Source organism: Cyanistes caeruleus, chromosome 2, assembly GCF_971803275.1.
Source record: "Cyanistes caeruleus chromosome 2, bCyaCae1.hap1.1, whole genome shotgun sequence".
NCBI classification, from domain to species: Eukaryota; Metazoa; Chordata; class Aves; order Passeriformes; family Paridae; genus Cyanistes; species Cyanistes caeruleus.
This window is the reverse complement of record NC_141702.1, coordinates 100,744,844-100,757,905: the sequence shown is the minus strand read 5'-3', so window position 1 is coordinate 100,757,905 and position 13,062 is coordinate 100,744,844. Positions and strand designations below refer to the sequence as shown.

The 13,062-nt window shown below is 38.1% G+C and overlaps 1 long non-coding RNA gene across 1 annotated transcript in view; it reads right to left on the bottom strand.

Annotated features, from left to right (window-relative positions):
- LOC111926208 (uncharacterized) overlaps positions 1-12,778 on the bottom strand; it is a 14,398-nt gene extending 1,620 nt beyond the window's left edge. The window contains exons 1-2 of the long non-coding RNA XR_002862771.2: positions 12,504-12,778; positions 7,544-7,848 (exon numbers count right to left, since the gene is read on the bottom strand). This is a non-coding gene — a long non-coding RNA (uncharacterized LOC111926208). The remainder of the gene's footprint in view (positions 1-7,543; positions 7,849-12,503) is intronic.
- Between the last annotated feature and the right edge of the window lie 284 nt (positions 12,779-13,062).

Here is a 13,062-nt window from a genome sequence, read left to right as displayed (position 1 = left end):
TGATCTAAGTAGAATATTCTTTTATCAGCAAGGAAAGCCTATTTTTTGAATGCCTCTGGTAAAAAAAAAAAAAAAAAAAAAAAAAACAAACAAAAGAAAAAAGGTTGGAAAAGCTCTTTCTTCAACTCTGCTCAGAAATAGGGCTGGACAAGGAACTCAGGAGCTAATTTGTGAGAAGACTGTGGAGGTGTTGAGATGGTCTGATGAACAACAAGAGTAGGGAGCCCCTGTGAAATTTTTTGTCCATATTAGAAAAGGACTTTGGCTGTTTCCAACTGAGGAGGAAGGTTTTATGAAGTCACTGCTGGAATATGTTATTAGGACAGAAGCATAGTGCAGAGGGGCCTCAGGTACTTGACAACCTATCAAAGATGTGAGGTGTGTGTTGGAGATCTTTGTTGTCAGTCTAAAAATGGCTTCCATCAGGACACTGAGCCTGCATCCCTTGGGACAAATTATTTTTCTACAGATAAGAAGCTCTTAAATTCAGTTGAAAGCTTTACTTCATTTGATATGCAAAGCTGGGAAAAATGGAGCTTTTCCTGTTTTTTGGAGGAGGTGAGCAGGGCCCTGGCACTTGCCTCTGATGGGCAGGCAAAGAGTGTGTCTGCATCCTGCTACCAGTAGCAAACTGGCAGCAGATCCTTATTCAGAGGGCTTGGAGAATAGCAGCCTTCCACTTCACACACCTTTATATATTCATATGTTAGACAAAATAAAAATCCTCAGGAAAGACTGCAAAGAATGAGCAAAAGAGAAACTATGTGTGTGATGCAATGGCAGGCCTACCAATCACTTTAACAAGGTAATTTCAAATGGAATTATTAATTATAAACACATTAGTTCAGCCTAAATTTCAGTTTTAGGCTGTGGCCCTTTTTCTGAAAGAATTTTTGTTTGCTTTTGTTTTAATACCTGACAAAGCCAAACAGAAGTGACCTCTCTCCTATCTTACAGAAAAACCATGAGAATCAGGAGAAGTGCTTGACACCCAAGTAGCCTCAACAGTTGGTACACTGTAGCTGTCAGCGTGAAATCGAGTGCAAAATCACCAGATTTGGAGTCCTTCCTAAAACTGCTTGCTCTGTCAAGTGGAAGTAAAGGACATTGACCAGAAAAATGACATAAGATTTTTCCAGAGGCAATCTTTGCAGAAACTCCATTTCACCTATACAACAACTGTATCTGCACATCGATTTTCCTGTGTAGGAAAGACTTGTCACTGTTGCTGCCTCACAACCTGCACAGAAATCTTGTAAAAATCAGGAGACCTAATAGTTTATTTTTCAAATGAATACAGTTTGGTCCAAAAGTAAAATGGCCAGTCTGTCATGAGAACTTCCTGCTGTCATAAATAAAGTAATTTGTAATAGTAAGTTGTTGTTATCTGAGCAAAATTTTGAAGCTATTTCACAAGATTTGAAAGGATTTGCATTGTACCTCTTTCAGTGGAGGATTTAAAGAATGATAAGTGTTAGTATTACTGTTCTCTAAGTAGGTATATGTGTGATATACATATATTTTTTCATTGTTATCTGTAAAAAAAAAGCATCTTGTATATGGTTTTGCTTCAGATGGATGAAAACTTGAGCAACAACTTGTCCCAGGAGGAATGTGTTGTAGGGTTTTTTTTTTAAAGTAAGAAGTGGCAAAAAGGGAAAATAAATTTCTTCAGAATAAATTATAATGTGAACAAAATGTGATTCTAACACAATGTTTATTTAGTAATAGTAAAATATTCTGTCTTTCAAAGGCATGCTATGGGGTTCTCTTTTTTTTGTTGTTTTTTTTTCCCTGTACTCTCTGCAAACATGGCAAGTACTATAGTTTTGTCACCAAATTAATGTACTGAATCAAAGGTAGTGCATCCTTGATGAGTGTGAGCATTAGGGCTTATCTCAACCCAACAAGATACTAACAACTCCAGTCAAGAAATACAAAGTTTTGGAGAAGTGGAGATGATATGGGAAGATCATTCACGTTGCCTATATACTAATTAAAGAATAATGCACACTCCAATTTTAAAACAGATTTTAACCAAGTAAGCTCCCAGAAATGGTTTACTCTCTCATCTTCATATTGATACTAACATATATTTGAAAAACTAATAGATTGTCCATGTCCTCTCCAAAGTGTTTGATTTAAAGTCCAAGCTTTTTTAAGTACTACATTTGCCATTATGATAAAATATTGGGTAGTACTATCTCCTGGACACCATATTTTTAAGAATATGGTTCACGCCTCATTTACCAGAAATGTATTGAGATTTTCCTAAGCCAACATTCAAAGAATAACTTGACATTTTTCATAGCATTACGTCGTGTTTTTATCTTTTCCCTGTAATTTCTTTGCCACCCAAACTGGTAGTTTGAATTGCTCGTTTGTTTGTATATTCATTTACCATCTAGAGCCCAAGTAGAATATGTTTGTGTACTGCATATGAAATATTTGTGTAAATAATTATTAGATTTTCGAAGAGAATATAGTGGGATAGAATGTATAAAAGCAAAAGAAAGTTAAGCAGAATAATACAGCATGCAAGGGAGTGATTCCTGCTGGGATGTAATTTCACAGAATTTCAGAATCAATAAGGTTGGAAAAGAGGGGGTTTAATTCTCAGTTCCGGGGCTGTATATTTCATGTTAGAGCACCTCCTCTTGTTTACTGCCAGAAGAAGGCCTGCTGGTGGCACTGCACAGCTTCTTCTGCTGCCTTAGTGCTCCCAATGTATTTGAACAATTCCTGACAACTTCCTTAAGTTTTCCCTGTGTTACCACTGACCACTGCTGATGGGTCCTGTCCAGCATTTCGCTTGCTGTGTTGCTCTGAGCTTTCATAAAATGCCAAATTTTTCTTCCACTTAGGCACTACAACAAAGCTGGAGAAGACAGGGGACAGAAGGGACCAGAGGTTCTCAAAGATATGATATTAAAATAGCCAAAAGAAATGAAGTAAGAACAATTCAGAGTGGAATGTGCAAGAGAATAAAAATGTTAAGATGCTTACATAAAGGATGTCCATTCACACTCTTTTCACAACTTATAGCCCAGTACCAGTCCTACTGATTTTGGCAGGGCTACCCCATGGAAGAAAGGGAAGGTTCTCTTCCCTCTTCCCATCCCTGCAGGACTAATAAGACAAATCCAGAACAGCAGACAAGATTGTCTGATACTTTTATTCACATCAAACCTGAATAGTTCGAGCTCAGGTCCGCAGCTCCTAAGAACACACAGATCACCAAGACCATGGTTCAGGAACAGAAATGAGATTCAAAAATCCCTTTGGCAGCAGATGAGCTGTAAAGCAGCAAATCACACAGCACAAGCTACCACAGACAGCAAACAGTGAATAAACAGGGATGAGCATTGCAAACAAAAGAAAGAGCTGGGGTTAAATCAGGTTCTCAGAGGGCTTTGGAACTGAACTAAAAATATATCTGTTAAATGCAAATAGAGAAAAATGATAGGCATTTGCGTGATTGACAGCCTTTCGAAATAGAAGTGTTGCTATAATTAAGCAATAATGTATGAGTGAGTGTACATTATGACAAATTGGAAGCTTGGTTGATTAGATTGAGCATATAAACTGTCAGTATAATTATCACATTTTAATCATTTTTCTCCATTTTTTATAACAGCATTGTCTTCAGCCTCATTTGGTGCTTATTAGATTGATATTCTAAGAGGAATTGTACAACATAAAACATGTCCTTTAACAGGATGAACTTTATATAAGACTTTAGGTATGTCTATAAATATTTATAATGGTGCCTGTTGTGCCTCAACTTTTTGCCACATCTTATGTGTCAAATCATAAGAGCTCATAAGAGGTTTAGAGCTTTCTTTACCACAATAAAATATTATAATCTGAAACTACTTTGTACTCAGTAAGTATTCACTCACTATATATTTTAAGCTGTTCACAGGGAAAACATATCACAGCTGAATAATGAATTAATGATACACACTGTAATGATTAGCAAGATGTTCAGTCAATCAGTGTGGGAGCAAGATTTTTCCATTTTCATGCAGCTAAAATGTATGCGGCTTCTTTAACCAGAAAATATTTGTTGTTAACACCCAGGGAACAGCAACTGTTTCAACCAATTTAAAAGGCTTAGTTTTATGCCAGTTCCTCTTTAAAATGTAAACCACTGGAGAAGTAGCATGTCCCTGAAAATGCAGTATAACAAAGAAAATAGAGGTTCTTAATGTGGTCATGCTCTTATAGTCTTACCCTATCTCAAATTAGATCTGAGCAGTTCTTTCACCAGTGTTGAACTAAGAAGGTGGAGGGTGGCCTGGGTGTTAAAATAAGGGTCTGTGAAACAAAATTCTCCAGGTGCTTTCCCCATTTCTGCCACTGGTTTTCTTCTTGGCCTTGGGCAAGATGCTTATCTGCTCCTCAGATTAGTGACCCTCTGGGAAACATACACACTCATGCTCTGCAGGGATTATTGGAAAATTAATGTGCTCTAGGTCTCAGTTTAATACTGCTAAAATTCATCTTGTACAGCCTACTCCAGGCTTTGCAGCTGCTACAGAGAGAGAAGTGTAGACTTTGTGGCCTTTCTGGACAATGGTGAATTTCCTTATTTAAGGAAAACTATGAAAGTTGACAGCAGAGTTGTCCAGTGAGGAATTGCATAGAACAAATCACAGCAATAGAAAGGTCTTAATATTGCTTTGAAATTATTCTGTAACAAGGATTTAAATAATCTTATCTATGGATGGCTTGAGAAAAGATTCCAGGCCGAAGAGATATCATTCCTTCAATGTCCTCTGCAGTATATATTCAGTAAATAGAGATCATTATCTTTTCTCTCAAGATAGTTTGAGATATGGATAGGGAAATAAGAAATACTGAAGTCCTCATAAGTTAGTTTTTTGAAAGTGGAAAATTGCCAAATAATCGATTTGAATATTGGGTATAGTTTTCTTTGCCTGTGTTTATTTCCTTTCCTAGGCTTTCCACAAATTTTCTTTGACTTTTATGCTAGAAACATCTTAAAAAAATTGTACATTGTAGGGTGAATTTGAAGAATATGTGCAGGAAGTGAACTGGAATTCAGAAATGCAAAGGTTGATTTAATAAACTCAATTTTAATTGTTGGATTTTCTCAATCCTTTGAAAATTTGCCTTCTTACATCAGTTTTTAACTTTGCATTCATCCAACAAAATACTTGAGCCTTTCAACAGTCTTCACTAAGTTCAAGGTGAAGACGCTACTTCCAGTCTTGGATACTGCTGTCTGCGCAGAATGATCATGTGCAATTCTTAGTTCTTCTGCTACTACTTTTAATGACCCAATTACCAGTAAAATGCATAAAAGCAAGATCTCAGCATTGATTTTTTTTTCCTTTATTTTCTCAATAGCTTTCACAGACCTGAACTTAACGTGCTTTTTATTGTAATTATAAGGATTTGATGCTGGATCTCACTAGGTTTATTTAGTATTTCAAAAGGCTCAGTGGAGCCCCTTCCATGAACTTATCCAGGAGCCTCATTATGGCATGAAAATTGTATAAAAAATTATGCATAAATGGCTGTGTCTTGACTGGAAAACAACCCAAAAACAGAGTATTTTAAAATTCAGTATTTTAATGCCACAGGCAGGGATACCTTCCACTAGACCAGGCTCCTCCAAGCTCCATCCGACCTGGCCCTAAACACTTCCAGGGATGGGGCATCCATGGTTTCTCTGGGCAACCCCTGTTCCAATCCCCTCACAACAAAGTATTTCTTTTTAATATCTAATCTAATCCTACTCTCTTTCAGTTTAAAGCCATTCCCCCTTGTTCTATTATACATGCCCTTCTCAATGTCCCTCTCCAGCTTCCTTCTAAACCCCTTTAGGTACTTGAAGATGCTGTAAGTTCTCCCAGGAGCCTTCCCTTCTCCAGCCTGAACACCCCCAACTTTCTCAACCAGTTTCCATAGGAGAAGTTGAGTGACTCTTCTGGGTATAGTTTTATATGACAGAATTCAGCAAGAGAAAAGCTGCCTGCCTGCCAAGACAGTCTCTGGCTGCATTTTGCATTGCCTTGAGATCGCTGCCACTTGCTACAGGGTCCCGGCTCATGGAAATGTAGTTTGGATGGTGTAGCTTGACTTAGCATGGCAGGGAAAAAAACAAACCTGCACTTTGCTGGGCTTTAGGGCCAGTAAAATGCAGCGTGTGGACCTCTATGATCACTTTGAGGCTTTTGGATAACCTGTCCCAAGAGCACAGGCTGCCGGAGGCACGGCGAGCTGCCGGGGCTCAGCGTGACAGTACGGCCACTGCTCGGAGCCCTGAGGAGAGCTGGCTGGCCTCCAGCCACGGGGCAGCATGGCCAGAGCACAGGCACACCTGTCCCTGTGCATCTGTGTGCACTGCCCGGCCAAAACTCACCAGTGCTCTCAAGGACACCTTCTCACACACGCGGGAGAGCGCCACAAAAATAGTTATCGAAACATGTTAGTGCTACCACGCAAAGTAGCTCTTGGGTCTCCGTGCTGGACAGGTAAAGAGCGAGAGGAAAATTCAGTTTTCAAATGACAGTATTTCCTCACTGGTGAAAGGAGGCTCTGTGTTGCATATATCCCCTCATACACTCATACTCTGAGCCAGCCTAGTGGAGAAGGTGACAGTGATGTTGTAACCTGAAAAGCATTCAGGTTAAGTTGGGGAATAAAAAAATAAAAATACTAGGGGCTTGGATCTCTTCTTATTTTAAGGATTCTGCTTCACCTCTCACAGTGTGAGAAGATTAATTTACTTTCCCTTTTGTTTTGCATCAGTGTGTATCCTATAGCATTAATTTATTCCTCAAGGTCTGATAACATCACTTCTGTGTCCATTGTCATCAAAGCATATAGGTGATGTGCAGAAATGATAACAAGGTTGCATTTTTTCTGTGCTTGATGGCTATTCAACAAAAGTAGCCTGCTAAGCATTCCTCTTAGTTTTCTCTATTGTCCTTTTTTAGGACAATATTTATTTATTTCCAGATTGCTGGAAGAGCCTGAAATAATTTTCTGTCCTGTAAAAAAATATAAATGAGTTCTTGAATTTAGACATCAAGAAATACCAACTTTCAAAAATAGTAAACAGCTTTTAATTTTGCTATGTCTTCCACATAGGCACCTTTTGTTCTTGAGATTGCCTAAAAAGTTTTTTAGTCAACCTTTTCTTTTCATTTATGCACTTGGTAAATTTTAGCAGAGACTCGTGAAAGAAAAAAAATGTTCTGTCCTTGCTAAAAATTCTGGATATATGTCCAGAAGAATTTAACATTCTTATAATTTGGCACCAGTGATTTAAATCTCAGAAGATGATGGCCTTTTTGTAAGGGGTATACTTCTGTCATTCGAGTGAGCTGATCTGTGAGCCTTTCAAAACAAACCAACCAACAAAAATAAAACCCTAAACCTTTTAACACACTGTGCGTATTTGAAAGTTAACAGCAAAATTCTCCTGGTGATGCAGCCATTCTGAAAAAGACTAAATAAAAAGCCCAGAAGGACAGTAGGCAGGCAAAAGTTTTTTGTTTAAACTTACCCTAGAGTCTTGCCCTCTTTGGTTCCAGGTTAGTCAGGTGCTTCAAGGTGCTACGTTTCCACAAACTTTAAATATATCTGAAACATTTCATATGCCATCATGTTTCTGTACAGTGTGCAGCTATGACTTCTGTCATGCAGGCCTCAGACAAGTCCACAGTTTTTATATTCACTGCTGGAATTGCAATTTTTTCTGCTCCTGAAGGAAAATTCTATTATTTGCAGAGCTTCATCTCTACTGGGATTAGCCAGTTTGTAAAACAGCAGAAATTATGCTGATCCATGGATTCATAAGGAGGAATGTGTCTGACAAAAATTAAATAAAGCAAATATGAGATTATTCAAAAACATATGTACACACAAGGAATGAGAAGAGCTTTATTTAAAGTTCAGATTTTTTTACAAATGGGTTTAAAACATTTACCTGCTCTGTTGTCTTGTCTTCTGTGTCTATGCATGGAATATATCTTTCTAGACAAAGGATACATCATCAGCTTATACTGCATGGAAGTAGAATTTGCCATTTGTAAATGTGTGGATATAAAATGTACATGTTGCACAAATATTTGGGAATTGTGCATCTTTCCTGTGCTTTGATGTTTGAAAGGACTCTATTCTGCCCATTTCTGATTATCTGCCCATTTCTAAGTTTTGGAAGCAGAATTCAATTTTCCAAATGCCTGCTATTTTTCACTAGAACTAAGTCACCGACAAGTTCTCTTTTCAAAGCGCTTTCCTATGTACTTGTACAACATTATTCCACAGATTTGCTATTGAAATGAAATACTGCAGTGACCTTTTTAATTCCCATGACTTTTTACAATCTTTGAAATTTAGCACAACAGCAGGAGTTTAATCATATTCACTGATGTAAAAGACAAAATAAGGCACCTCTACATTCAGATAGAGATATGACCTCAAAGGTGCAGAGCCTTGAGAGACTTGCTGGAGATCCCCAAGGACAATTACAGCAATTTCACTTGTGGTCTACCTGTAATCTCTGACTTTGCCTCCTGATAACACCAACAGAGATTTTGCACTTTGTGTGCCAGAGTATTTTGTTCCTGCTGAATGAACACTGTTGTTTTCCTATCAAAGAATAATCTTATATTACTTTATCTCTCTGTTCCAGTTTATGTCAGCTTCACAACAGTTTCAAGGTGTGAATTTCCAAGGTCTTTGATTTTCTCAGTGCTGCAAAGTCTGAGGCTTTGGTTTCATGCTTGTCCTTTTTTTTGCCACAGTATGGAAGTTCACCAACAAAACAACCTATACCACTCATCTGCTAGCAGTTGTCTGCTCTGTCAGGAAGTTTGTCACCTGTGTTGATTGATGCCCTGTGGACCAAAGGAGGGCTTTAAAAAAATCCCAGCATGTTTATCCATTGCCCCAGAGTGACAGGGCAGATCAGTTCTCTTAAATCCTCTTCCCATGCAATGACCATGATGGGGTGACTGATGTAGAATCCTGACAGCTCTGAGCTGTTTTCATTGTCAAACTGGAGCAGAGGAGCAGTACATGATCGCTCTGCAAAGGTTTTTTGCTGCTTAGCAGTTAAAAGTACAGTGTGGGTACTCTTGTCTGTGTGTGCTCACACATAAATGTGCTCAGCACAAGACTGTGTGCAATACTAGACTGAGACTCCTTTATATGCACTTATGCTGTTTTCCTTCCACAAATTGTGTCTTCAATGGAAAACAATCATGGTAAATACTGCTTAAAATTACCTTTTTTAAAGTTTAGCTCCAGCTGGCTAAAGAGAGCAAAGGACTAGGATCAAGGGTTAATATGAGACCCCCTAAACTTTTTTACGGGTTACTCTACCACTGTCTTATATGTAGGAAGATTAGCAGTGGCAAATGAATTCTGTCATGAGGCTTTTTGATTGTCTCTGTGAATAGAGTCAATAGCTGTGGTTCAGTTAATCAAAATTAATAGAGACAAAAATCATCATCTGGAGCTGGCAGCTGCAGCAGAAAAAACAGTCTTGAGGCACAGTAGCTCCTGACACTTTGGAGCAGACAAAAATTGCGTTGATACTGCTTCTGATGTAATTTTTTGTTAAAGGAGTCTCTGATTGTTTGGAAAATTATTCAAACATCATCCACAAGCACTGAATTCAACGTTTGTGAAGGAATGCACAACATCATCTTAAATCTTGTTGGACTTGCTTCTTCCACATCACTCTCAGTAGCACATGATTTTTAGTAACTTCCAGAGTTGTTGAAGTTAATAGTAATGCATAGGGCATGCTTAGTGGAGCTGCAAAAAAATTTTTGCAGAGAGCTTTTCACTTGAATTCTAGAAATTAATTTCTTGGTCCAGCCCATGTGTCTTAAAGTTCCACAGATTTAGATAATTGCATACATCAGATCTTTTCCTCAATGTTTGCTCCTTAAAAATTTTAAAGTAAGAAAGCTTATGGGCTGCTTTGATGAAAAGGCACTTCAGAGATGCATTTGCAGTTATCCATCTAATAATGTTTTTTAAAATTAACATTTTATTGTCAATCAAGCCCAAGCATCAAAACCATAGAGCTTCTCTGAGTGGACTTAACTGACCTAAAGTTTTCAATGAATAAATGCCAAGTCTTCCTAATCTGATAATTTTCCAGTTGATCCACAAAGTAAATCTAAATAATGAATAAATCTGAGCATCTGCTCAACAGTTGCAGAAAAAGGGTAAATTATTCATTGCAAATTATTTGCTTAGCTTATGTTCACCATTTTTTGAGTGATGCTTTGTGAAAATTCAGGTTGCTGAACTGGTCAGCTTACAACTAGGTGATAAAACTTCTGAGAGAAGACAAATCACATATTCAGCCAAGATATTATTCTAAGATACTATTCTTAGAATGATAAATGAAGTAATTTATCTCAGGAACCTTGTTCTTGACAAGATTTTGTTTGACCAAAAACTGCTTAAAAAATACATTAGTCTAGCAATACTTGCTGTTAAACTCGACATCCACACAGGGATCCTTAACAAGCCATTTGTGGCCCTTCATTACAAAATTTACTGCACAATACTTTATATGCTTCCATATCCTTCACATAAAGCACTGTACAGTAGTTTCAATAAAATTTGTGTGAAGTGCTTCACAAAACTCCATCTCAGCAATGGGATTCCATCAGAAAAAGTATCTCAGTGTGAGACTTTTATTTGCAAGGATTTTCCCTCTAAATGACTAAGTCATTATTCAGTTGAGAGACAACTCACTGTAAACAGTGCATTGCTTCTAGATGTATCACCTGTGATCAGTAGGTTCCCTTTCTGCCTCAGCACTTGTTAATATTGTATATGGGATTGATTAAATGTTTAAAAACATTTTTTAAGTGACAGAATTAAAAAGGATGGACTCATTACGAAAAACATTCAGCTTTTAATGCCAGGCTAGAAAATATTTACTGGTGCTATATCATCTTAGGATGTGATCTAATCACATCTAATAACTTATGTCAGACTGCCCTTCATTTGTATGTGGATAGGAGACACATGATCCAAGGGAACTCTTAATTTTCTGAAAGAGATGGCACAGATGAGATCCCACTGCACTGTTATTGATTATCTTAACATCAACTAGAATTTATTTTTTATTAGCTTTTAAAATTACTTCTTTTAACTATTCAGTTTTTTCAGTCTCCTTTGCTAGTCTGACATGCTTTAAGTCACAGGTTTGCAACAGAGAAGCTACCAATGCCATAAGCATGCAAAATTATACAGGCAGACCCACTTCTTTGGTTGTCCAAGTGTTTGTGACAACCACCAGTACTTCTTCCAGCTTCATTTGGGAAATACTCTTGTTGTTGGATACTACGTGGCAGAGTCAAATGTCAGTGTTGAAGACCAAAGTTTGCGATTTATATGACGTGTGCTGGTATTTCCTGACAGAAGGTGTAAATCTTCTATGTACTTTCCTTTCCCCATTTGTCTTCAGGGTGCTCAGACACTTCAAACCAAACACACCTGTAAGAAGAACTTTCATAGGGTCCATGTTGCAAGACAGAGCTTGGTAAGGCTTTCACATTCGATAATATCTTAAATCACATGATCATGAACTGTGTTTTCTACAAGAATTTTGTCTTTTCACTGCATGGGCTGCATGATGTTCACCTAAAAACCAGATGTTTAACATTCCTTTTATCCTCAGTTTTCAGAATATGGTCTCATGCTGTGAGGACACACAAATTCAGTTTGACTTTACAAACCTGGATTAGTGTATCTTTGCATTTGCTTTGGAGTGAAGTTTTTACATCCCTGTTTAGTGGAAAGGAAAAGAAGGCACACAGGGAATTAATTTAGAAGTTTCTGATAGTTAGGCCCTAGTTTGTTTGGTGTGCACAGTACTAAGTGCCACATCCCTCCTCATCCCTGTGGATTGCAGCTCCAGCTGCGATGGGTCAGTGATTCCCATATACCATCCATGGCTAAGGAAATGGCTCTAAGGACCTTGCTCAGTCCTATTAGAACTGTTGATGTAGAAGCAGAGGCAGAAGCACTTTTCCAAGGTGGCACTCAGAGATATTTGCTATGAAACTATTTTTTATGCCGCTTTTTGGAGGCCTCTGGGTTTATTAGTAAATGCCATCCCATTTTGATTGTAAACAAGACTAGACCATACTTTATTCATTTTGGCAAATCAGTTAAATGACTTTTCCATCACACGGCTCCTTATTTGATTTAACAATTAATCATATCAATGTGGAAATTGCACATCAAACTGTTATTGCTGAAGCTGGCAAAAAAGCTCAGCATGGCTTTGCCTTGGAGGCTGGCATTTTAAAGAGAACAGACTCCTTTTACCATGCCAGCTTGAACTAACCCAATGCCACTGCCAGAGGCAAACAGCTACTACATACTATTCTTTACCCTAGCCTTCCCTATGAACATCTGCTTTTCCATCATGGTTTGTCCCAGTTGTCCTTACTTTACCTTCTATCCTGAAAAAAAACACAACTAACCTAAACTGGAAAATTCCCACTTCTTCCTTGTCCCAGTCTGTGTCCATTTGCCGAATTTTTGTTTATTCAACAATACAGATTGGAGGCTCCTTTTAATCTGCTGAACTGGTGCCAGGAAGCAAAGTCAGCAAAGAAAGGAATTCTCAGCTGTAGTGACCGTCTCCTGCTCTGGTTATTGCCATTTTCAGGAAGGCTCAGTTCCATTTTCCAGGCCTAGACTGAGGGGAGTTGACACCACTGCCCTTTGAGGATGCTGTCTGTAACCTGCAGCATTTCTGTGTGCAAAGAAAGTGAAACAAAGGAAAAATCTGAGGAGATTTAGTGGTCACGTTGAAGTGGTGTGAATTCTCAAACCTGAAGCTTGGCCAAATGGCAGATGTCATTTGCCAAAATGGCAAAGGGGAGCAGAAGAAATTTTCTCAGCACACAGCCTACATTGTCTACCAAATAAGAAAAATTTCAATGATTGGTGTTTTCCAGTTTCACCCCTTTCATCATCTTCTTTCCTTGTCTCAGCAAACTCACCGTTATTTTCTTCCTGTCTTTCTGAGTGATCTTA